This window comes from Amphiprion ocellaris, chromosome 16 (assembly GCF_022539595.1).
Source record: "Amphiprion ocellaris isolate individual 3 ecotype Okinawa chromosome 16, ASM2253959v1, whole genome shotgun sequence".
Taxonomy (NCBI): domain Eukaryota; kingdom Metazoa; phylum Chordata; class Actinopteri; family Pomacentridae; genus Amphiprion; species Amphiprion ocellaris.
The window spans coordinates 31,089,460-31,116,791 of NC_072781.1; the positions used below are offsets into that span (position 1 = coordinate 31,089,460).

The 27,332-nt window shown below is 38.4% G+C and overlaps 1 long non-coding RNA gene across 1 annotated transcript; it reads left to right on the forward strand.

Annotated features, from left to right (window-relative positions):
• LOC111583969 (uncharacterized) lies at positions 1 to 23,287 on the forward strand. Its single transcript, XR_002747508.3, has 4 exons — positions 1 to 136; positions 658 to 809; positions 22,430 to 22,534; positions 22,729 to 23,287. It is a non-coding gene; the product is annotated as an uncharacterized LOC111583969 (long non-coding RNA).
• Positions 23,288 to 27,332: the final 4,045 nt, after the last annotated feature.

Sequence of the window (27,332 nt, forward strand, 5' to 3'; positions counted from 1 at the left end):
AGCTGGAGCTAGAGCTGGATTTACTCAGAAAACAGACCATAAAAGAGGTATTTAGACACTAAAGTTAACTGCAGAAGTTACGGAAGTAGACGAGAATCATCAGACGTCTTTGAACCACGTAGAAATCGATATTCCGGTGAGTTATGGGTGTTCTTCAAGGTTTTACCGTAGCATGCTAACGCTAGCAAAGTGAAGCTAAAAACTGGAAACACGAACCCCGTAGTTTGTCTAAAAAAACAGCCGGGATAACTTTGATAGGAATTAAATGGTTTTCCATTGATATTTGTTAACTGTTTCATGTGTTTACTGAGTTGTATGTTGTTGCTACTTGAGTAATTTGCTGTGTAAAATGAAGGATCTCCACTCGATGCTGGCTAGTTAGATGCTGCATATGTTCAAATGCTAGAGTACATTTCATGCGGCTAGACTGAGTTACTGAGTCTTAGTATTGTGTTGAACTGTAAAATGTGTTGCATTATCGGCTGTAGGCTGAGGGAAGAATGCATTTAAATTCAGAAGGTTATATTGTCCATCTATGATATGTTGTCGTGTTATGTGTACAGCCTGTTATGAGCCAAGAATGGCAACTTTATTGGAGTAAATGTATTGGACACTTACTATGGATTGTATGAGTAATTGCCCTGCACATCTGTGTAGGCTGTGTTTTTTTTGAGGGCTCTCTTCAGCGGGACTTTGATCTCCATCCATCTGCCACTGTGTGTTGATGTCCATCCACGTCCACATCTCCATCACGCTGGGATCGGCCGTCACCTCGTACCGTCTCATTGGACATTCATTATAAGGGGGAGGTAGGATTTTTTTCACTGAGTGCACTCAATGTTTTTTTGTTGTTTTGTTTTGTTACGCAGGGGTTCGGGTTTGATTTTCCTGGCCGGCCAGTTGTGGGTGAACAAAGACATTTTTATCCTTGTAACTGTTAGTGAACTTAATTGTGATTATCGTGAACTGTCACTGGATACAATGTTTTGGTCTTTTCAACATTCATGAGCTCAATTTTGTACGTGGGTTCAGTATATTTTTTTCCTAAAAATTTACAATCTGTAGTCATTGTGTGTTTTTGGGGTGACTGTATTCTTGACAAAATTCCTTCCCGGACCTGAATCACATCTTAAGGTGTTAGAACCGAAAGAGAGGGTTACAATAGAAATTGCACCCAACCTACAGTTGATCTCACTATCCTCTTTGCCCATCACTTGTGAAAAAGACCCCCAAAAATATCCACATAAAGTCTGGGTAAGTCGACTCTCAAAAAATTCTCGATGAAATGAGTGGAGATAGGACATTTCTGGCTAGTTCATCTGTATTTGATCAGCTAAAACTTCACAGTACTCAGTTTGGTTCAAACCTTTTCTGATTGACTTTATTGAGATCTTAATCTTAGATATGTAAAAAGTCAAAATGTGAAGGTCGTGCATGTGACTCAATTCCTGTTGCAATATTAGTATTTGCTTCTGTTAATCAAAGTGGCTGAAGGAGCTTTGATTTATGCATCACAATCATACTGGATATAATAGTTTTCATAATTGGTCACTGCAGCTGCTAAGTCGTGTCTAGAAAAAGACAGGTGAAGACGTAAAACAGCACCAGGGGTCACATTATGCCAGCATTTTTATTTTTACTCCACCAAGGAACGCAGCGGAATTATGTGATAATCGCCGTTGGTTTGTCTGTCTGTCTGTTTGTCTGTTTGCAACATTGCTTCAAAGTGGAATAACAGATTTGGATGAAATTTTCAGGGAAGGTCAGAAATGACACAAGGACCAAGTGATTAGATTTTGGCAGTGATGCAGCTTATAGTCTGGATCCACGGATTTGTTAAAGATTTCTGTATTATTGCGAGATAGTGACATGACATCACTGTAACTATGACAACAAGTGAACACTACATCAGCTGCCTGCTGATGATCACATGATTGCGATCCTACTACAAATTGACCACTGTGGACCCCGAAATTTTTAAAGATTTCATCCGTCGGAAATCATACGACTGAGCAGCCTTGGCGGGGTACTGTGCTTCTGAGTGCTTTTCTTGTTGCATATGCCAGATTTTTAATTTGAAAGCTCCTTCACATTAGACAGAAAGTTTTGCCTTTCTTAGTTTCAAAGTTTATTTCCAGTATTTGTTTTCCCCACAGATGCAGACTAAGCCACAGCTCTGACAGTACAGACTGAGAACAGAGCACCTGTAGGCTTTCACAAAGTTTATTTTACTGTCAAAACTTCCACAGCTTCTCTCAGCAAACACAACGCAATCTGCACTTTCAACACATTTAAATCTGCTGCACTTGACGCTTATTGACTCGTCATTCATTATTGGTCTCGACTCACCACTGTTAGAGCGTCTCTTTCAACTTCACATCATTCTGCTGCACGAAGAGGGTGAGAGGAAAAAGGAAACATGAAAGGATTTCGCCTTTTAATTGGAAATCTTGGGGTTACTAAGTACTTTGAAGATCCCTGCTGCCTCCTAAGCAGTTTTCGAGTGTAGTGTTCTCCCCGGCCGTGCCCAAAGACCTCTTTATTTGGGGGATCATCTGCATGTCAAACTCTTAATTCTCCTTTTAGGTTTCTGCTCACCCTCGTTGCTTAAAACCTGTCGAGAGCCAAAGGCCAGACGTTGCTTTTAGTGGATTTGGGATGATTTTTAAAAATATTTTTCCTCGATTTTGCATATTTCGGCCTCGTGAGTTATTTTCGGAACAAGCTTCCCCTCCCGCCTACACTGTGTGTGGTCCAGTACAGTTTATCAGAATGAAGACTGTCCTGAAGTCCCCCCACTGTTTTCTTTTCTTATCCCAGCAGTTAATGGGATTAGTCTGACTGAATCCACCATATCATTCTCTTACTCGAGTCCTCTCTGCTCGGTACAACGCCAACAGCTACAACGACCGACGCATGTGACGAGGAAGTGTGGAAATGAGTCACAGATGAGAAAGCAAAGGAAAACAATTTTTACAAGGGCTTCAGAATATGAAACTACACCAGTAGAGAATGAAACAACAGAAACAGAGAGGTGGATTTCAGCAAGAGAAGCAAGAACTGAAGCTTGTGAATGGCAGAGAAAAAAGAAACCAAGGCAAGAAGGAGGTAGAATCTGTGAATGAAAGGACGAGACGGAGCGGGATAATACTGGCAACCAGGAATCAGATATTATGAATGAAAAAGATGCGAAAGAAAGCCGTGTGCCGAGATAGCGAGAGGAGCTGTTTGTGAATTAAAAAAAAAAAAAAAACGAAGAAAAATGAAATGAACGGCAGCAAACAATGGCAGTGTTTGAGGATGGTGAATGAAAAACAGAAATAAGACAGCGAGGACAATAGAGCAAATTAGTAAATGAGAGAAAGACCCACAAAGACTGATGAAATCTGAATGAGACAGAAGATTACATGAATGATAAGCTCACAGAAAACATCAGAAGGGGGATTGGATAGATTTTGAAAATGAAGCCAAACTACAGACGAGATGTCAACTGACATCGTAAATGAATTTCAGGCATAATTTACCAAAACAATGCAACAGGAAGCCTCGGATGACTCGTGACATGGTTTTATTTTGTGGCTGTCATAAACAAACGTAGGCTTTCAGTGTGTTGTATAAATATTTATTTGCTGTTAAAGTGTTTCCTGACATGACAAGTGCAAATAAAATGGGAGGACGGCGGTTAAAGTGTCTGTAAAATGTGTCTTTATCCACTTTAAAAGCTTATATGTCAGTTTAAAAAGGAACTTTCAATGCATAAAAATGCATCAAATTCCCCCCAAAAGACAGGGCATCCTAGTCCAGTCCTTGCACTGACTGCTAGTGAAATCTAGATAGTTTTTTTTCTTTAAATGTAGGTAATTAGCACAATTTACACAACAAATTCAACAAGAAAAAGAGGGACCTGAGGGAGAAAGAGGCAACCCAAATTAAAGAAAACACTATAACCAAAAGAGTTCTACCATAATCACCTTTACTTATTCTGTTTTAACAAAATAAAAGCTCCAAAATCAACTTATCTGTGCCATCCAAAACCAAATTACAAAAGGAGTAGCAGCTTTATCTAGATTGTAACACTTCTTTTACAAATTACAAGTAGCTCTAACCCAAACGAGAGTCCGTAATCATTTTCTTTTGTTCCACCCTCCTGATGACCAGATTGAATCTCAAATAAAACTGTTAAACTGACATTTAAATCTCCTTCTTTTTGGTATTATTTTTTCATTTATGTCTCTTGTAATTGTGGGAACATTTTTTTGATCAACATAATAGTCTAAATACTAATTATTATGCATGGAACGTGTGTCCCACAACAACCCTGTTAGCATAACCTTTTTAGCTGGTAGAAGAGGAAAACAGTGAATCACATGAAGCAATGGAATTAACATCGTCAAACAGTTTTCCAAAAAAATGGGTAAAGCCATGTCCTCTCTTCTGTTTTTCATATCTTCATAACACTGTCAGCATTGATTGAATGTCTCACTCTACCTCATATTGTCAGGATCAGACTAATTATTTGGACTGTTTTCCATCAGTCAGTTTGTCCTCTTGGTCAGCAGTAACAGCAGCTAAATATCTAGCTTCTACTGCTGAGAAAAAGATCACATTAGCATGGATTAGCAACCCTGTTACTGTGATTAGAGTAGGGTTAGCAAACAACACAGAAAACATGGAATAAAAATGCTACCATTGATGTGGAAGCTGAACCAATCAAGCCTTTGATAGTTTATTACCTATTATTGATGAAGATGGAGCAGAAATATGTAAAAGAGAAGGTTTATTTTTCAAAAATGTTGAAGCCCAAATTAAGGAATGATCCCAAAAGTTGTGCCTGATTTAAATTCGGCACTTCGCTCATGTTAATTTAAACTCCTGTTACCTAAGTGGAAGTGGTGGTGCTTTGTTTGGTCTCTTGGTTGTAGCTGTTTATGCCTTTCTTGTCCCCAGTGATGAGCCTGTACATTAAAGTTGGGTCATTCTTGATCGGTTGAGTGATTTTGACCCGATGTTGGTTCTGTGAAATCACAAGTCTGCATCCTTCTAATGTTGTTTGAGCAGAATCCTGATTCAGTAGAGTTGCTGCCAGGACCTAATTAATGCATATGACGTTGCTGTGCTGTGTTTAAGCGCAACAAGAAGTTTTGGTCTCACGTTGCATGTTTGCAGAGTACAAGCAGAAACCGATCAGCCAGTGGTGCCCAGAGTTTAAACCAAAGATGGTGAAATGTTTTTTAGCTATTACACTGCTCACTGCTGGAAAGAACTCCACTGGAACTTTAAAAAATTTTCACCAAAAAATGTCACAGGAGAAACATTGGTCTTGCATTATTTTACAACATAGTCTCCTTTAACTTCAAAGCACTGTGTCCATCCATGTAAAAGCTTCACTATCCCTGTGCAGAGCATCTTGAACCTCAACAGCACACATGACTTAAAAATCACTCAAGTAGGGTTTTAGTTTGAGAAACAGAAGTCAGGCGGTGCAAGTCGGTGAGTAAAACTGTTGCTTGTCCACATTTTTTAAAAATTAATATGCCACTTTCACTTATTCTCTACACTGTAAACTAGTCTGTGCTTTAATGTGTTTTATTTTCACTTTATCTCTTCCATCTTTTTGTGTTGCTTATTTTTTGGCCTCAAACCTCTTTGAATATGCTCTAAAGGTGCCATATAAATAAATGCATTATGCTGTTGTGTGTGCTGCAGATTGTATTCCTGTATGGAAAGTGGAAGAGTATGAAAATTCATAACCTTACATTATTCACAATCTTTTATGCAATAGGCTGTGTTTCCTGACTCCCATAATAATCCATCCTGTGTGTGAGTGTTCCAGGAGTTACTCATGTTGTGAGGACCAAAACCTGTAAGGAACCTGCACAGTAAAATAGTAAAAACCTGGCAGAAATGTTGTCTGAAAAAAGCTATTAAAAATTGTAATGTTCTAAAACTGCAAAAAAGTAAATATATAAAAATAAAAAATACTGTAAAAATATCAGCAAATAGGTATTTTTTTTAAATTACATGTTTTTGTTGGATATTTAACAAAACATCGGTAAAATAACAGAAGATTAGTAATAATTATTCAATCTTTAACATACATCATTTTCTGTCAAATAACAGCAAATATCTAGATTTTCGATGTGGACATTATTTATAGTTCTGGCTTGTTTTTGTTGTATTTTTGTTAGTTTTTTTGAGGATTAACATGTAAAATAATATATTTTCTGTGATTTTACTAGATTATCGTCTGTAATTTAACAAAACAAGGAAAATCTGTCTAAAAAACAGTTTTAAAAAAACTTTTTCGAATAACAGCAAATATCTATTTAAAATTTTTCATTTTTGCTGATTTAAAAACAAAAGAAAAATAATTCACTAGATAATGTTCTAATAGAACAAATTGTTATTGGCAAAACTACAGATTTTTTAGTATTATTTATAGTTCTAACTTATTTTGTTTTATTTTTAGGATTAATATATAAAATAATACAGTTTATATAATAGATTTTACTAGATTATCATCTGTAATCAAATAAATACAAGGAAAATCTGTATAAAAAACAGTTATAACATTTTCAATCTCCAATATATACAAATGTTACACATAATACTTGTATATATGTTAAATATAATATACGTATTGCTGCAGTGCTAGTATAAAGGCGTTTTGTAAACTCATGAGGGTTGGACACACTTGTGTGAAGAGACATGAAAGTCAATCAATCATGACGATAATTTAAATAAAGTAAAAAACAAACATTGTTTAAGGTTTTGACCTGGATTTTTTAGGGTTATGTACATTAATACTTTATTTCTGAGATTTTATTAGTTATTATCTATATTCTGTATAATAGCAGTACAATTTTCATACAATTGCAGTTAAATACTGCTAAAAATGTTCACTTTTAGCAGGTGAGGTTAGAGTATGTCTCAGTGGAGGGGTGTGTGTGTGTGTGTGTGTGTGTGTGTGTGTGTGTGTGTGTGTGTGTGTGTGTGTGCGTGCGTGCGTGCGTGCGTGCGTGCGTGCGTGCGTGCGTGCGTGCGTGCGTGCGTGCGTGTGTGTAATGATTGAGTGAATGTGTGAGCTATAAAGCCATAGATGCTATAAAAGCTTTCATCATGGGGGGACTCCAGTAATGGCTACATGCCGAGCGTTGGGCTGAGCGGTGGAGTCGAGGAGGTGAAAGTGGATATTAAATATATTAAAGTGGCCTCAAATGTGTTCACAGTGTCAAGAAATGGGCTTCTAGCAGCAGCCTTTTAAACTGCATTAATTGATTTTCTTCTCGTTTCTGTTCTTCTTGCTTGTTTGGGGACAAAAGAAGAATCCAGTAAACACCAGACTTGACTTTACACATCCACGAGACAAGTCTAATTTTTCACTGTTCTTGAGCTATTTTCTGTGTTTTGGTCCATTTTTTAAACCCTTAAGCACAAGGCTGTTGTTTTTTTAAATCTGCATCTGAAAAAACAAACCCCAAATCCAACCTCAGCCACCGAGACCCAACAGATCAGACACATTGGAGAGAATTCTGAAACACAAAAATTCTCTCTTACCAAAATTCAGAAAAAACCTGCCAAAACTGACATGTTTTAGTCCCTGTGAATTAGAGAGTGACTAAAATCCTTGTAACCGTGAGTCACCGACATGAGGCTGTTCTAAAAATTCTCAGCAGCAGTTCAACCAGATCTGATGCAACAGAGACGAAGCACAACGACCCTGCATCCAGTTTAACCACAGCAGCGCCAGGCAGCCTTCAGTGAATATCAGGCTCTGCAACCTCAGAAAAACAGAATATTTTAACTCACTGTGGACATGTTTTCCACTGCAATGTAAAATCCTGCACCTCAATGGAAACAGAACAACCACGTAGAAGGAGAGAGAAGTCAGAAAGACATAAATCTTCGAAGGAAAAAAAAATGGAATCAAACATATTCTGCAGTTCAGCCAAGTTCAAACTCCCTGAAGTTTTATCACATGGCTGTTGGTTGCAGCTGAATCCCTAATGGCTGAATTTTAAATTAAATATCTGCAATAACATTTTATTGATTTATTTGATTTGATATAATTTTAATTTTACAGTCACAAAGTTTGTAAATAATTCTAGTGTTTAACAGGTTTTTATTGGATGATTTTATTAATGTTTTTTTGACATTCTAACTCTGCTGTAAACTACTTCCTGCCTCCCTGGCTCTGTCGGGCGTGAAAACGTGGGTCCGTGTGATTGAGCGGTGGGATGGAGAACAGACGGCGTCGGTCTCAGCCTCCAACCGGCAGCGTCTGAAAGATTAAAGCGCCCTTCCTCCGCTCCGCCGACGGCTTAAGGACATAATCAGTGTGATGGCCATCCAGATGAAGTCACCGCTATTTTTTCTGCCGCTGTTGCCGCCTCCTCACACACTGACTCATCATAATCAACATGTCTTTGACTCATCATATTAACATGGCTAGTTGGCTCACGTCATAGTAATAACACTAAAAGCCAATGATTCAGTGTTGAGCGAGTTTGACAGCCCATCCTCTGACTGCTGCATCTCCCCTCTTCATCTTTCTGCTGGTTTCCCTCCGCCCAACGCCGTTTTCTCTCCTCTTTCTTCTCCTCCTCCTCAGTCCTACTTTTCTCTTCCTCCCACTCTTTATTTTTCGCTTCTTCCCATCCAGCTCTCTCTCACACTCCTCCTCGTCTTCTTGACTCCGGGAAAAACCAATCTTCTCACTTTGTATAGCTCACAAAAAGCCAAACTTCGCCAAAGAAAACCATGTGTACAAAACCGCATGCAGAGTCCACTCCTTCTTCTTCTTTTGTGTAAAAAGTACAGTACAGTAGGTGTGAAGTTCTTCAGCTTCACCCCCGCTGTCCGCTGTGTTTTGAAGAAAGCAGAATTCGCTCTTTATGGTATTTATGAGCGTGAATGTGGGAAGGCTGAATCGATAGCGGGCCGCTCATCTAGATGCTGCCCTGGGCAGCGAAATAAATGGGTCAAACAGCGAACTGCGTCACGGCGGCCATCAATCACAAGTGTACTCTGATCAATAAAAACACAACATCAGTGCAACTTTCTGTGACGGCCACACGCGAAGCTAAACTGTACTTTCAGTGCAGCTGCTGGTGCTTAAAATACTGTGTGTTATTCTAGCCATCGATCAGATTTTCCACTGTTCTGGGAGGCACTTCTGTCCTCACACATCCAGATGTGCAGTTTGGAACTCTGTGGGAGGTAAAATATCATGCAGGGTCTTTGTTGATGTTGTCCTGCAGCTTAATGCCAAATGTATATGAGAGATCAGACAAATGCTGAATAATTCACTGTAAAGACAAGAATCTGCTTCATAAACTCCCCGTTCCTTGTACTGTTTCCCCTCTGTGTTTCATGGACCACCTGAAGGCTGCACTATGAAGAGACATTAATATGTTAGCAGGTATGTTGAGCCTAAAGTCAGAGCTGGCAGCTCTTCAACCCGCTAGATCACCTTATTAACTGATAATAACCTGCTCCAGACGAGGTTCTGTTCAGAGTTTGGGATTTAAATTAATTAAAAGAATCATCTTCCTTTCACCAGATCTTTTCCTGATCCAGTTCTCTCTGATCGATTATCAATCAATTATCAGCTGATGCTATGTCTGCAAACCTGTAAAGCCGTATGTTAGTGATGCCGATGAGTGAAACTGTGTAGTTACAGCAGACACACTGTATGTGTCGCATTGAATCTGGAGCCTACATGCAATTAGTTGGTGAAAATACATAAATATGTTGTTGTGTTTCCTTCTAATTAGCTGTCAAGTCCATCTTACACTGCTATATTATAATAATATACAATCAATGATAATTTCTCTTGTGCTGCATCATGCAGTTATCATTTGCACTACTGTTTATAGCAATTATGATTTTTGCACTACTGTGTTTATATATTCCTTTCTAGCTGTAAATTTCTGTAAATACCTTGTATGTTGTGTACATACTTGGCCACTAAAGCTGATTCTGATTTAATTTGACCAAAAATTAAAGTGATATCCATGCACCTTTCATTACGGGACAGTGTCAAACCTGAGTGAACTTGCTGAAAAGAACGAAGCTTAAAGTTTAAGAGCTCTAATGAGCAGGTGATGTCCCCACCCAGATCCTGAGATTGATCAAAGCATTTTTAAACTGACCAGCATCAGCCTTAACCCACGTAATCCTTCATTTATGTTCGCTGTCAAACATGAACATGCAAACTCCACACAGAAAGACCCCAGGACCTTCGAGTATACACTGTATTTCTATGTTGATGACAGAAACGCGATACAACATACAAAAGCAGTTATCTCATGAACCACTGGGATGTAAGGTCACTCTCATAATTACTCAATTCTTTTTATAACGTGTGATGGCCGGTGATTATTAAGTGTCACAGAAGTCTTTGTCATGGTGCCCCTTTCATAGCGACACCCCAGCAACATTCTCTGATTGTCAATGTGGAACTACCTGCCTTTTCATGGTAGTTACAGTAATGAATAGTAAGAGGTACCACAGCCACAATACTTGAAGTGTGTATTATCTACAAAAATGGTATCGGATTCGGACTCAGTATTGACAGATATTAGATATGTTGTACTGGTATCGGCATGAATATTTGGTGTCACACAGTTGTCGCAGATTTTATTAATTTTCCTAATAAATGCAGCGTTATCAGTCAGTAATTTATTACTGTGTAACACAAATGATGCATTTTAGACATTTGACAGAGAGCACACTACTCTGCCAAGGCTATTCATTCCGCCATATGTCATTGTCAGAAATGCAGCATTTGTTTATTAGTTATTGATGATCAGAAATCACAACAACGTAGAATGTGGCCATTTAATATAGATGTACCCAAAAAAAATGACCTTGCGCTGAGCACAGGCGTGTTATGCATGTGTACGTTATGTGCAAATATGAATCGGGTAGCGGGCGGCGAGAATTGATGGCACTTGGAAACACCCCCACAATTTAATCATTTGTTTAAAGTCCCGATAAGTCCGCAACAATAGATTTGTAGTAGGATCGCAATCATGTGATCATCAGCAGGCAGCTGACGTAGTGTTCACTTGTTGTCATGGTTACGACGCCATGCCGCTGTCTCGCAATGATACAGAAATCTTGAACAAATCCATGGATCCAGACTATAAGCTGCATCACTGCCAAAATCTAATCAATTTGTGTTTGTGTCATTTCTGACCTTCCCTGAAAATTTCATCCAAATCCGTTATTCCACTTTTGAGTAATGTTGCTAACAGACAGACAGACAGACATCGATTGTCAAATAACTCTGCTGCGTTCCTTCGTGGAGTAACTAGTCAGTTTGTCAGAAACATTGACTTGGGAAATATACTAAAGGGTTATTGAGTCATATACAACATTCACTTGTGACCAAATACCAGCCACAAAGCGATGAGGGAATCATTTTATATGTGAATGAGGCTTAAAGCTTCCATTCGTACATTTGATGCACAGGAAAGTGCACTTCCAGGGGTTTTTATTGCCACATTCAGAGCAGAGGGTTGTTCCAGGTTATGAACACTAAGCCTCCTCTTTAGTGTCTATGAACAGTTTTCGAATGAAACACAGGCTTTTGTATGTGGAAGCATTTTGTCTGTTGCTCATCTCTGAAACCGGCGAGCCCCCCCGATGCTACAAATCCCAATTTAACCCCTGCTTGTTCCCAGTGGTCACGTACAAAAGTGGTGCCAAAAGCCTGTTTTCATAACCTCCCCCTGGCTTTAAACAGTGCCTGTCTGATGTCTCTCCAAGAACTCGGCGCCTTTTCTGTGCTCTGAATGCACTCTGGAAAGAAAAGACGAGAGGCAAGAACAAACATTTCTCAAAGCTTTGTACACCCCTTTGATTGCTGCATGAAGTGGAGATGATTGATTGTCGGCTTCAGAAAAACAAAATTTAAATTTTTTACACAGTCGGCACAAGGTAAAGGCAGTGAGGAAGGCTGGGGTTTTTTCAGGCTAAGAATAATTTTTTTGGGAATGACTATACACCACAGTAAGCATGATCAGTCCATGCACAATAAATGTTTGAATTTATGCATTTTCCTGTTATTTCTGACCATTTGATAACCATATATGCCTGTTGTTATCACTCTGCTACAGGTGATTTTACTTTGACACTGACTAAAATCACCAAAAAGTCCTCTACACAGGAGAAATGCTGGCTATGCAGTTGCCACAGTAACCCTGCAGATGATATGCACCTTTATCAAAAACTGAGATGCAATGTGAAAACCCCAAGGACTGAGGTTGGTCATCTTGTGTTTGTTTTCTGGAGAAGAAAACAACATTAAAAGCATTTTTAAAAAGGCTCTGTTCTATTTCCTCTGGCCATATTCCCAACCCAGCTGACCTTCTGTATCAAAGAGAATGATAGGCTCTAAACACTTCATGGCAACACACTGTGTTCAGGTTCCACAATCTACTTAATTATTTCCCATTTCTTGATAATTTACTATTACTACTTTTTAGAGGCACTGTAATGGAATGTATATACATCTAGTTTCATTTTCACAAAAGATTCAGTGGTTGTGTGAGTTCATAATTCAGATTTTAGGAGTTAAAAAGGAGCCAGTGCAGTGAACTATATTCTGAAGTATCTGTGTCTTTGAGCAGTCAAATTTTAGTATGACATTCAGCTGAACCTCACAGCCAGCTGTCCATTATATCCAGTCAGTGTGTGATATATAGATATATATATCTCACTGTCTTGCCCATGAAGAGGTTCCTATTTCCAGAGTATAAAAGCTCAACAAAGAAGCTTCTTTTGGACAGACAACAGAGGAATAGCCACATTTCTTTTTCTGTCTCTGCCCATCTCACTTTCTTTCTCGCTTCTTCCTTCACCTTTCCACTCAGTTATATATCGAGAGCCATTTATATAGTAACAGTGTATGTATATCCTTCCTTCAAGCAAGCACTCTTCACTCTTTTGCCCTGCTCTGTGTGATCTGGGGGCTTTCAGTGTTTCTGTAAAAGAATGTATTATGAGACGTGCTTATGTGCGTCTCATCCATGGTAAATGTCACAGCTTGAGTTTGTAGTTCTTCAGAATAAATCAAGCAGAACAAGACATGTACAAACAGTTTAAATCTTTGCATCTGTGCATCTCCTTCTGAGAGTGATTCATAAAAGACTCCTCGAGAAGCCTTTAGCATTATTTACTGCTACATGCACAACATATGGAAATGAAATCATTATTCCTTTTTAAAATTTATTATTTCTCATGCCACAGTGATTTCATTGTCAAAAAAAATTAAAAACCTTACACCAACATTGAAATGCTGCCACCACAATGCTTTACATCATGATGCTGCCACCACCATGCTCAACATCATGATGCTGCCACCGCCATGTTCAACATCATGCACTTTGGTCTTCTTCTATGTTGTTGGAAAGTGCTCTACAAATAAATTTTTGATTGATTGATTGATTGATTGATTGATTGATTGATTGATTGATTGATTGATCATGATGCTGCCACCACCATGTTCAACATCATGATGCTGCCACCACCATGCTCAACATCATGATGCTGCCACCACCATGTTCAACATCATGAAGCTGCCACCACCATGTTCAACATCATGATGCTGCCACCACCATGTTCAACATCATGATGCTGCCACCACCATGTTCAACATCATGATGCTGCCACCACCATGTTCAACATCATGATGCTGCCACCACCACCGTGATTCACATCATGATGCTGCCACCGCCATGCTTCACATCATGATGCTGCCACCGCCATGCTTTACATCATGATGCTGCCACCACCATGCTCAACATCATGATGCTGCCACCGCCATGCTTTACATCATGATGCTGCCACCACCATGCTCAACATCATGATGCTGCCACCGCCATGCTTCACATCATGATGCTGCCACCACCATGTTCAACATCATGATGCTGCCACCGCCATGCTTTACATCATGATGCTGCCACCACCATGCTCAACATCATGATGCTGCCACCACCACCATGCTTCACATCATGATGCTGCCACCACCATGCTGCCACCACCGTGATTCACATCATGATGCCACCACCACCATGCTTCACATCATGATGCCACCACCACCATGCTTCACATCATGATGCCACCACCACCATGCTTCACATAATGATGCTGCCACCACCGTGCTTCACAGCATTATGACTGAAATAGTTAAAAATTGGACTTTGTGACTCATTAGTGTTTTTCTATTTTCTTTATTCAGCTTTTAGAATTCCGGTGCCTGCATACTTGTATTTCTCCATAAAGTTAATATGTTGGATTAAAACAAACATATTAAAATGAGATTAAGTTTAAAAGCCATCCTTTTTGTGGAAACCAATTTGCCTCAAAAGCAGCTCTTTTAATGGTTGATGAGTTGGCGGGGTCTCAAATCTGATTGGACAATAGATGTGTGATGAAATTTAATTAAAGTAAATACAGAAGAAAACAGATGTTTATCTCATTGTGGATGTTCAGTGTCGATTACTGATTATGTATCTATAAATTGAGGTTTTGTTGTAGGAAAAATATTAAGGAAATCAAGAGTAGTCGCTTTTAACCTTGTCAATTCTTCTCTAGAGCTCTGACCTGATTGGCCAGTTTGAACTGAGAAAACAGGTCCACAGTATGATTCATATTTGAGTACACTGGGAGAAACACATGAGGAATTGTCTGTTCTGAAGGCAGCACAATGCAGCACTGCACTGTTAGTACTGGCTGTTATGTTTTTGTTTTTTTTTTGGTTTTTTTTTTTTAAAAAAAAAAAAAAAAAAAAAGCTAATCCCCTTTGTTATTTTTGTTAATTTTTTTTCCTTTTTGGAGACACAGTAAATGCTTGCTTAAAATCACAATGAAGCTACATTTTAGCAACAGTTAAATCAGCTTCAGTTCAACTTAAACTGTCATTTGTGTTGAGGAATGAAGAGGTTTTGCCTTTAACTTCACAGTTCGTGTTTATAATCTAGTGCAGAGGTATGAAACTAATTTTAGTTCAGGGGCCACATTATGCCCAGTTTGATCTCCAGTGGACTGGACCAGTAAAATCACAGCATATTAACCTATAAATAACAACAACTCCAAGTTGTTCCTTTGTTTTAGTGCAAAAAAGTACATTCTGAAAATGTTCACATTTAAGGAATTATCTTTCTACAAAACATTATGAACAATCTGAAATTTCTTAAGAAGAATAAATTCCATTTCAGCAACATAATGCCTTGGTTTATCATTTACACATTACAACTTACAGATCAGAGTTTCTACAAAGACACAAAACATTTAGTCACAGGTGGAACTGAGTGATATAGTATTTTACATTATGATCAAAGCGACAAGTCAGACAAAAAACAACATAAAACAACAAAAACAAGGCAAAATGTTAGAAAAATGTGATGCAAAATGACAAAAATGAGACAAACGACACAAGACAAAACTATTAGGCAACAAAGTTACAAAGCAACAAAAAAATGACAAAAACGAGACAAAAAATGACAAAAACGAGACAAAAAATGACACAAACGAGACAATCGCTGACAAAAAGAAAAACGGACAAAAACAGAAGGGAGACAAAAAAGGAACACAAAACGACAAAACATGGGACATACAACTTCACAAAAGTCAAACAAAGACAAAAAAACAAAAACAAGACAAAATATTACAAAAATGGGACACAAAATGACAAAAGAACAGTGAGCAATCTCTTATTTTATTTTATGATCAGAATAAATTGTCATGGTCTCGAAATTATTTTAAATTTATTGTTTTACGAATTTACAGTTTGCAGTTGATGTCTTCTCTGTAATTTTTACACTTTATAAAGTCATCCTGTGGACCGGATTGGACTCTACGGCAGGCCGGTTTTGGCCCGGGGGCCGCATGTTTGACACCCCTGATCTAGTGGACATTGAAAGAAATACACATTCACATTGCTGAATAAAGGATTATTAATTCTGCATGGCAGTTATATTTTAAATGAAACCACAGTAAGGATTATTTTTTTTCTATGAGCATGATGTGCAGAAAATGTACAATGAGTTGTTAATTTATTTTCCACATATAACATCAGCTCCAACTAAAGCATGATCTGTACTTTTTATGGGAATGTTTGTGTTTTTTCAAAGCAATCTTCAAGAAATCAAACCTCAGCATACCACTGACGGTCAGCATTTTCTTTTCCTGCAGCATGCATTCAGTATATTTATATACAGCAATTAAATCTTCATATAAATAGCAGTTTTCATCGTTGGTGGCAGAGTTTGCCATTTCTGTGATGGATTCCAATTGCTTTTCGGTGCACCAGGGATTCACTGTGCTCAGCTACTGCATGGAAAACTGCTTGTGCTGTGCTCAACGTGAAATCAGATTGCAGCAGCAGTTATTGTTTATTTGATTGCACCTCTGTTGTTTCTAGCAAAGTAGCTGCTCAATTATGGTTTACTGCCTCCAAACTTCAGGGTCCCATGATATTAAACTGCACTTGCTGTTACTGTGAGTGTGGAGTAGGGACTTGGACAGAAATCATATGAACTACAACTTTAATATAAGGGAAAGGTCGTAGCCTTAATGTGGATGTTTTAGTGGAAAGAAAGCTCAGCCCCTGGTGTGTAATGCACTCTATGCCACAGAGAAAACCCTCGTACATTTTCTAACATATAAACTTTTAAAGAGACACAGTTGGATCATGGGCTGTTGCCTGACTGTCACGTTTCTTCTTTCTTGCCAACAACATAGCACATTACTCCACTTGGTGTCAAGAAAGAGATGAAAGATGCCCCCCGTGGGGCAAATTCTTCCCTGTCATTGTTCCACTGGGGCACAGTAGGAAGCAGCAGTATGCTAACAAGCCATCTGTCACTTTTTATTATCGTCATGTCCTTGACAAAGACAAATACAAGAAGAAAAAAATCAATTTTCATGACAAATGCAGGTTAGAACGTCACATTTTTCTCCCTTTCATTAAAAGGTGGTCTGAATTCTAAATGATCCAAGATGTTGTTTGTCAGCTCTTGCCTTTATTGATGTTCTAAAATTGGTTCAAATCTGTGTTTTAGTTAAAGAGCCAATATTGTGCACCATTTGTATTTTCATAGTTTTGTTTATAGGGTTTATAGGGTTATAGCAAGGAACTCCAGAAATCTTTCTCCTCAGCAACATTTTCCAGTTCCTCCTGGGGAACCGATGCTGCTCCCAGGTCAGATGAGATATGTACTCCCTCCAGAGAGTTCTGGTTCTACCCTGAAGTCTCCAACTAGTTGTCCAGAAAACCTCCAAAGGAAATACGCCCAGGAGGAAACCTAATCAGATGCCAGAACCACCTCAAGCGGTTTCTTTTAACGCAAAAGGGCAGTGACTGTACTTCCTCTAGAGTCTGAGCTCCTCACCCAACCTCTAAGAAACTCATTTTGGATGTCCACAGACCTCGCACATTTGTCTGCAAACTGAACCACAACATCTGCAAAAAAAAAAAAATAGCAAAAATGCGAGTCCAAGGTTCCCAAACTGAAATCCTTCCTGGCCCTGGCTTGCCTCCGATTTTGTTTGTGCAACAGAGACAGCCGAGGTGAGATTTAGCATCAATATTTAATAATCTGAAATTGTGTGGGCAACACACCGAGTCTCTTCTAGACTCTCATATTTCCTCAAGTGGAAAAACTGTCACTTTCTCTGTCTGAACATGTCTGCTGCTATTACTTTCTCCTCCTACACTCCCAACACACAGCCGACTGCAGCAACTTCATAATCCTTTATGGGCTGTCAGACGGCATTCTGGGAAACCTAGGAAGCAGAAAAAAAAATTGAAAACAAAATAGAGAAAACATCTGTTGAAATGCATACAGCTGATGCTAATGGATGAAGATTAGTTTTTTCTTAAGGGCACCACTGCAGTAAGAAACAAAAAGGAGAAAATCTCATCAAGGTGTTTGTTTAAAAGTAGTTTCTGATGCAACTTTGGGTCTCTTTGACCACATTAATTAGTTATAAAGGCCTCCTTCTCTAATGAAGACATACCTAAGTTCAAAGAGTTGTCAGATGCTGTGGAAGATTAAATGAAGATGATGTGTTTTCATGTGCAGTTTGAGGGTCTGTAAACCTTAGAGCAGGGATTAAAACTGAAGAACTTTGTTTTATGGATTTTAAAAGGAAACAGGAAAGTTTTTATTTCCCTTTTGGGCTCTAAATCAGGGGTGTCCAACATGCGGCCCACAGGCCAAAACCGGCCCTCCAGAGGGTCCAACCCGGCCATTAAGACGACTTTGTAAAGTGTAAAAGTTACAGAGAAGACATTAAGTGCAGATTGTAAATTTGTAAAACTATAAATTGAAAATGATTTCTAGACCATGACAAGTTGTTTTGATTATAAAGTAAAATACTAGATTACTCATTGTTCTTTTGTCATTTTGTGTCTCTTTAGTTATTTTTTTGGTCTTTTACGGCTTTGTTTGATAGGGACAGTGTAGACAGACAGGAAAGGAGGGAGATGAGTGGGGGAAGACATGCAGCAAAGGGCCATGAGCAGGAATCAAACCCGGGCCGCTGCGTCAGGAACCAGCCCCATTGAGCTGTATGGGTGCCCTTGTGTCTCATTTTTGTAATAGTTTGTCTTGTTTTTGTTGTTTTTTGGTCTGACATCTTGTTTCTCTCATGTTTTTTATCATTTGTCATTTTTGTTGTTTTGTGTTACCTTCCTGTGTTTTTTTTCTCATTTTTGTCATTTTGTGTTTTTCTTTATTTGTTATGTGTCGTTTGTCATTTTGTGTTTTTAGTCTCACTTGTGTTACTTGTCTACTTTTTTGTTGTTTTGTTTCTCACTTTTGCTATTTTTGATCATGTTTGTGCCATTTGTGTTATTTTTTGTCTTGTTTTTGTCATTTGTCTATTTTTTTGCTGCTTTGTAACTTTTTTGTCAAATTTTTTGTCTCTTTTTGTCGTTTCATGTCGTTTAATTTTTTGTCATTTTGTTTCTGGTTTTTGTCGTTTACTTTTTTCTTGCTTGTGTTTTTTGTCTTATTTTCATTTTGTTTGCTTTATTCGTTGTTCTGTGTATCACTTGTGTTATTTTGTTTTTTTTTTGGTCTTGTTTTTGTTGCTTGTCCATTGCTTGCCCCTTTGCACCTTTTTTCAATTTTTTTGTCTCTTTTTTTGTTTTGTTTCGAGTCGTTTGTCTCCTTTTTTGTCGCTTTGTGTCTTGTTTTAATCATTTTGGGTCTGATTTTTTTGGTAATATTTTGTCTTGGTTTTTTTTTTTGTCTGACTTTTGTCGTTTTCATCATAAAATAAAATACTACGTCATTCAGTTCCAGATACCTGTGACTAAATGTTTTGAACCTTTTTAGAAACAGTGTTTATAAGTTGTAATGTGTAAATGATAAACTGAGGCAAAATGTTGCTGAAATCTAATTTATTTTTCTGAAGAAATTTCAGGTTGTTCAAAATGTTTTGTAAAAAGATAATCCCTTAAATGTGAAGGTTTTGAGAATGTATTTTTTTTGCTCCAAAACAAAGAAAAAAATTGGAATTATGGTTATTTCTAGGTTATTATGCTGCAATTTTACTGGTCACTTGAGATCAAATTGGACTGAATTTGGCATGTAAAGGTTTGGACATTCAGCTTTTTCTTTACAGTCATGTAAAGAAACAGAGAACCGACAAAGCAGCTATTGCCCCAGAATGGAGTTTTCTAAATTAAATGTGTCACCTCTGAAAGGATAGATTTACCGTCAACCGCCAGCTCAGACACTTCACACCTCCTGACATGGTTGTACTCGGTGGCTGGGAGGTGTGAACTGCATCAAAGCGAGGTGAGATGACGCTCGCTGAAACGTCCTCAAATCAGAAATAACAACAATGAAAATTTACATTTCTAAAACGGGCTTTATTCTCAATGAAACTCCAACACTTTGATGATAGCATTATGCTGCGTTTACAGACACATTTCCAAGCAGGATATTCCTCCGCTCAGCGCTCCCGTCTCCTAATTCTCTCCTCTTTTATTATTTGATTTGTTGGTTTAATGACTGATAGGCTGACTGACAGTCTGAGTTATGTAACCGCGACGATGCTCGGCTCAACATGAAGTTTGCAGTGGTTTGAGACACACAATAAATTAGCATTTCAGAGCCTCCTGCTTCTAATTTTAGAGAACTGAAAAACATACCAGATCTGAATGAGGGGTTTTCCCTCTGATATTCAAATGCACAAGAGCTCGTTTGGGTTTGTTTGCAGCCCAGTGAGATAAATTATCACAAAAAAGAGTCATGACAGCACGGTTTGTTAGGAATAAATACAAAATCTATAGCATTTGGGATTAAAATACGTTTATAGACCCACTGTCCTGGAAATCTGTTAATTAGGGTCCAAGCACTAAATGTTTGTAGGACCGTTGGAACCCCTGGGGTTTTTTTCTCCCTTTTTTTTGAATCACAGTTTTGAAGGCCTAAAAATACTTGAAAGCCTGTGACAATTTGCACACACAAGGACTGGCAAAAAAAACCCTATATTTTATGGAACTTATTAGGTGTGAGCAAAAATGGCCCTGTAGTGCCATCTGGATTCATCATTTCAAACAAGCTCTACGACCAGGATGTGTCACCTACAGCTATGAAATTTGGTAGCCATAACTAACTCGTCAAGACGCACAAAAATGTAATTGACAAACATACCTAAAACACAACAGGAGGTTTTGAATTATGGGACATATTTTGGATGATTTTGGACCAAGTTCTGCACATTTTCAAAAGTTAACTCAAACAGGGTAACCCTTAGAGAGCTCAAATTTGGCCACCAGGCATTGGTGATTAACAGTTAGCAAAATGCTCTGTAAAAGTCTGAGGGCGTGGAAATGGCGTATGGCAGAATTTCGACACTTCGCCATGAAACAGGAAGTGCTGTCTAACTCACCTGTAGATGATCCAATCTGCCTCAAACTTTACATGTGTGATCAGAGTCCAGCCCTGATACCATACCTAGGCTGTTATACAGTCACAGTGATAGCGCCACTTGGTGGACAGCTTTGATAGGTCGCCATCAAAAAGGTCATAGGCTGAAAAACTGTCGCAGCGCCACCTGGTGGACATGCTTGGATTCGCTGACCAGCAAGGGTGAGAGGACCCAATCAACGCTGCTTGCAGCTTTAATTCCTATTGTCTTGGCTACAACAAACACAAAACTAGTGATTTTTCTATTTTTAGAGCCTTGCTTTGGAGCTAAATATGAAGGGTTAGCTAGGAGATTTACATTAAAATAACAGAGGAAAAGGAAAACGTGATGATCCAATTTTGGGTCTAATTTCTGCTGGATTGTTTCTCTTTTTTTTTTGTCAGTATTGTTGAGCTAGAACTGAAAAAAATTTGAGGAATCATCCTCAGCATGACATGAATATTTATTTTATTGAAAGATTTGTGTTTAATTTGACATTTTAGCAACATTTTTTCTTGTGCAGCAAATATTACAATAGTACAATGTAGACAATGTAAGAAAAAATCTGCAAAAAAACCCCTGAAAACATCGCAGTAAGGTGCCAGAAAAATACATTAAAAAATAGTTAGCTAGTTGCTAGTGTGCTAGTATTGGCAATAAAGTAAAGGTTTTTTTTTTTTTTTTAAAATATCACTTTCTCAACAAAAGTTATGTGACTTAAGACATAAATACACAGCTATGTTAGCCACACTAGTCAATATTTTTCTGTTCTGGTACCACTTTATTTCCCATCATATGAGAGAAAACAGCACTCATAACTGTAAAATATTAGTTGAAAATTGTTTTTTCAACCGTTATATATATATATTTTTAAAGTATCTGTGAAAAAAGTTTTTTAAAAAGTTGTCTATACTGATTTACATATACAAAAAAAAATTAGAACTTAATTTAATGGTTGCCTGTTGCAGAAACTACTGAAAAATACATTAAGAATAACTTTTTACAGTTTTTGAAAATGTTTTTTTAGTATGTAAATCAATATTCTATTTCTTTTTAATTTTACTGGTTTATCTGTAATTTAACAAATCTGTAATCTGCAAAATAATTGTTCAACAACTTTTAAAAACTGTTTAAAACACGTCCTTTTTTTTTTTTTTTACAGTACAGATAAAGGGAATAAAACAGACAATAAAAACAGGAAGACAGTGTTGCAGCATCTGTTGCTATATAAATGTAGCAATTTGCACTAAGTATAAGAATAAAAATGACTGTTTTAAAAATGTCAGAGTGCGTTTTCCTGATAATGAGATGCCTGTATGTGTGATTAAGGGAGAGTGTGTTTGGTAAAAATAACTGTGTCCTTGCAGAGTCTGGTTTCCTGTTTGTGCAGCAGTTCTGAGTGGAGGAGACGGTTGTTCAGAGGTGTGATGAACAGCTGTAGCTAAAAATCAGTTTCTTGGTCTGTTTATCTGATCTGATTAAATCCTCCCAGGGGGCAGCAGGTCGAACAGATGATCACCTGAGCGTGTTACGGAGCTGATGCTGCTGCTGGACTTCATCCTGAGTCGGCCGCAGAGATGCTGAGCAGGTTTTGGAGGTCGGTGTCGATTAAATATCACATTCAATTCAAATTTCCTGACAATTTGAAATGTGAAAAGGACAAAAATGTATATTACAGAAAACAACACCAAACCCAATGTATACCTGTGTAAAGAGAGAATAAGATTTCTATTTCTTTCCTTAGTTTGCATTTGGTTTTAAACATTTTTCATGTGTAAATATTTTTGGCAGGCTGGTACGCTGAAACAGTGATGAATAACAGGCTTCACTTTCTCTGGGATCACAAAGCAATTTTTTGGTTTTTACACATCATTTCATGTCATGCAATCTGCAGTCATCATGAACAACAAGCAGGACTGGATGAAGATGTCAGGTCTTCACATCTGTACAGGTGTTATTTTAAGAAATTTCCAGAAGTTTTATTGTTGATAAATACAATAATCCTGAAATCTTGTGTGCAGTTCATGATCTGTAATCTGTTTTTAGCCTCTCTGACTGATTAAAATCACTATCAGAAGCACAAAGTGTTCTGAAGAAACCTTTAAAATCAGACTGATGATATTAAATGTCTCTAATTTACCAGAAATGAAAAGTTTTCATCATATTGTTGGTTCAATTTCTAAACCAATCAGATTAAGTAATAGCCAGTTCTTTCCAAATCTTGCTTTTTATGCATCAAAGTTTTAAATTTCAAGGAGGAGAAAAGAATGTTTGAAAATATTTTTAAAATACCAAATAAGTCTGGAGTTTCCCATAAAATTTCATTGTTCTCTTGTTCCACCCCCCTGATGACCAAATTGAATCTCAAATAAAACAGTTAAAATGAAACTTAAATCTCCTTTTTTGGTATTATTTTTTTCATTGATGTGTCTTGTAATTGTGGGAACATTTTTTTAATCAACATAATATTTTAAATAATTATTATTATGCATGGAACGTGTCCCACAACAACCTTGTTAGCGTGACCTTTTTAGCTGGAAGAAGAAAACAGTGAATCACATGAAACGCTGGAATTAACATCATCAAACAGTTTTCCTGTAGAATGGGTAGAGCAAAGCTATGTCCTCTCTTCTATTTTTCATATTTTCATAACATTGTCAAGAAAGAAAAAGCTAACATTAGCATGGATTAGCAACCCTGTTACTGTGATTAGAGTAGGGTTGGCAAACAACACAGAAAACATGGAATAAAAATGCTACCATTGATGTGGAAGCTGAACCAATCAAGTCTTTAATAGTTTATTACCTATTATTGATGAATATGTAGTAGAAAATGGGAAAAGAATTTTTCAAAAATGTTGAAGCCAAAATGTCCTCCAATTCTGGAATGACCCTAAAGTCATTCAGCTGGAGGCCCTGCTGAGGAGGCGTCTCATTTCCATTCACAAAGTCTGCAGCAGGATGATGTTTCCATACCTGTGCAGCCCTAACTGACATTTAAATTTATGTTCCAGAGAGTGTTTTCCTCACAGTCTCTCCTTCTTCCTCCCTCCTTCACTCCCAGCATCACCTGCTCTTATGTAACCACGTGTCGGCTGAGCTTATTTACCTCCCCAGTGGCCGACTTCTCTCAGAGGCACACAAAAGCAGAAATGTGCAAATGTGAAACTGCAGCAGAAATCCAGACACGAGGAGCCACTGAACACATGCATTGGTGCTCTAAATACACACACAAGAACACACACACACACACACACACACACACACACACACACTCTCCCTGCAGAGTGGCCAGCTGTCCGGCGTCTTTGCACTCGACACTTCCTGGCTGCACTGCCGGCTCACATGACCGTTGACCATCGCTAAGAGACCTCAAACGCAGCATCCTTCGTGAATTAATTATGGCCAAAAATAGCAGAAAGAGCAGAGGCGTGTGTGAGGAGACGCACAAAGAGAATTTTGGGTCAAGAAGTGCAAATTATTAAGACGTGGCTTCAAGGTTTCTGGGAATGAATGAGTCAGCTGTATGCAAATGATCACAACAGAGGAGGCGTGTGTGTTTAGCTGCTTTATGTCTGCTGTGAGGATGAATTCTACTTGCAGAGTCACATTGAATGAACCTGAATCCCTTTTAGGAGCAAAAAATAGCTCCTCATAATCATTACATTTCAGGATAAAGGCGTATTTTAGGTTAATGAATGTGCGAGTCGTCTGAAGTGAAGGAATCAGGACTTTGTGAGTTTGTCGCAGCCAGAAGAAGACAAATAAAAAGCCAGATTCAACTCATCCTGACAGTGAAACTAACTGAAGAACTGTGACACGAACGCAGCACGACTCACTGTTGGTTCACATCAATGTTTCATCAGAGCTGCTGTTAGATCAGAAACCATCAGACATGATATCTAAGAGGAGACACACGCATGACATTTTAGATTTTTCTCACGAAGAGAACAAAACCGCAAATAAGTATCGTGTGCCTAAAAAACCTAAATGTGTATCCATTCATCACTGCAAATAGTCCCAATAAATGGATGTTAATGCAATAAATAAATGTCCTCCTGTTGGAGAAATGTTTGTTCTAAACTAAAATGTAAAAACTAATATTCCAGCAGCTGATGAGAAAAATACAGCACAACAAAGCAAATTAAAGCTGCAAGCAGTGCTGGTCAGCTAATGCAAGCATGTCTGTGACTGAGAGTGTATTTCGACCTATGGTTTTTTGATGGCGACCTATCAAAACTGTCCACCAGGTGGCGCTATCACTGAATGTATATTGGCCTATGTATGTTATCAAGGCCAGACTGTGATCACATGTAAAGTCTGAGGCAGATTAAAGCATGTACAGGCTAGTTAGATAGCACTTTCTGTTTCATGGTGAATTGTCGAAATTCCGCCAGCCACCATTTCCACACCCTCAGACTTTTATGGAGCATTTTGATAACTTTTGATCACCCATGCCCGCTGTAACTCCTGGCCAAATTTCAGCTCTGTTGGGGTTACCCTGTTTGAGTGTATGGCTTTTAAAAATGTGCAAAAATTGGTCCGAAATCATCCAAAATATCACATAATCCAAAATGGCCGACTTCCTGTTGTGTTTTAGGTATGGTTGTCAATTACATTTTTGTGCATCTTGAGGAGTTACTTATGCCTACCAAATTTCATAGCTGTAGGTGACACATTCTGGCTGTACAGCCTGTTTGAAATTTTCCAGGTGGCGCTAATGAGCCATGTTTGGTCACACCTTTGATGCTTAGACCCTAAATATCCATTATATAAAAATACAGTCATTTTCAATTCTTAAAATACATCTTCTAACTTTCATTTTACATGATATTGGACTTTTTAGCTTCAATAATGGATATTTACATGAAAAACTGACATTGTCTATAATGTATAATAGCTAATGTACACAGATGGGTAGATGCAATGATTAAAAAATGTGAAAACACATCATTTTTGTTGCAAGAACTTCTTTAATTACAGAGGATATTTCTCATATCTACTTTTTTCTGTAGTTTGACACTAATTGTGCTTAATTTTTAAAATATATTTACAGTATTACCATTGATTTAACTTTCTTGAAAGATGAAACTATGGTTTATTGCAGTTTAATGTTATTTTATATTATTAGGCATGTAAAATCTCTGCATTTTTGTAACTTACATTTCATTGATATTTTAATAGTCATTTTTTGTAAACAAAATGTCATTTTTTGAAAAAATGTGAACTGTGCTTAGTCATAGTCAGCTTTTAATGTAATTGTACTTTATATGCGTAAATTCACTGCCTATCTGTCTGTTGTATAGGACTAGATGCTGATATCGCTTCTTGCATACATGAGACGCCTACTAAGACTCTGGGTTATCAAATGGGCGTCCCCTTTCCTAGGTGTTTCGCTGATAGGCCCATGACACCTCCAGAGGGTTCAGCAGTGAATCCCAGCATCTCAGGTTCACCCCCTAGATGCCATCTTCTCACTTCAAGGCCCAGGTGGAGTCCTTTCTCTTCATCCACAGCCACTGACTTCCCTTTTCAGCAGCTCTGGAGAGGTCATTGATCGCCTGCTGATGGGCCTTCCCGAGCACTCACATCTCCCGGAGAAGCCTGGATGTGGAGGTGGCTACGAACCCTCTGCAGCCTACTTTGACTGGTTGGACCCTCACCTTCCAGCCTCGCTGTTTTGCATTGGCGGTAATCTCCATGCACGTCAGCTTCTTGTGCTTGTAGGTCTCCTCTACTGAGCTCTGCCAGGGCACTGTCAGCTCAACGATGTAAATGTGGCTATAAGCTGACCATAGCAGCATGTCTGGTCGCAAGTTGGTGGATACAATCTCAGGTGGAAAGCAGAGCTTTTGGTCCAAGTCTTCCAATCACAAGCCCCTCTCAGCTACCCAAGATCTGGTGTTGAGGTGGCAAGACAGGCTCGACCCTCACGTGGGTGGAAGGGCGTTAAGACTCATCCACTACATTTCCAGCACTAGTGCCAGGTACTTTAGCACCCTGCTGTGCCGTCAGGTGTAACAGCCTTGGCTGAGTGTGATCTTGCAGCCCACTAAGATGTGTTTGAGTATAACTGGAATCGGGCAGAAGGGTCTTCAACATACCATTGGCTGAGATTCTTGGGTGATGGTAGGACATCATAGGCAGCCTAGATGGTGAAGCTGGCTCTGAACATCTCCGTATCCCACAGCTCTTGCCAAGAGATCTTCCTCTTTTCCAGTCCTTCCCATGTCATCCACTGCTCTTGCTTCACCTGCACAATGGTGGCTTGGTGTGTTTTACTACAAAGCTTAAATCATTTACAAGATCAGTGTTGGAAAAAGGTTTCAAAAAGGTAAATTATTAATACAACAAAGCAAAAATACTGCGTTAAAAGTCAGTCCTGCATGAAAAACT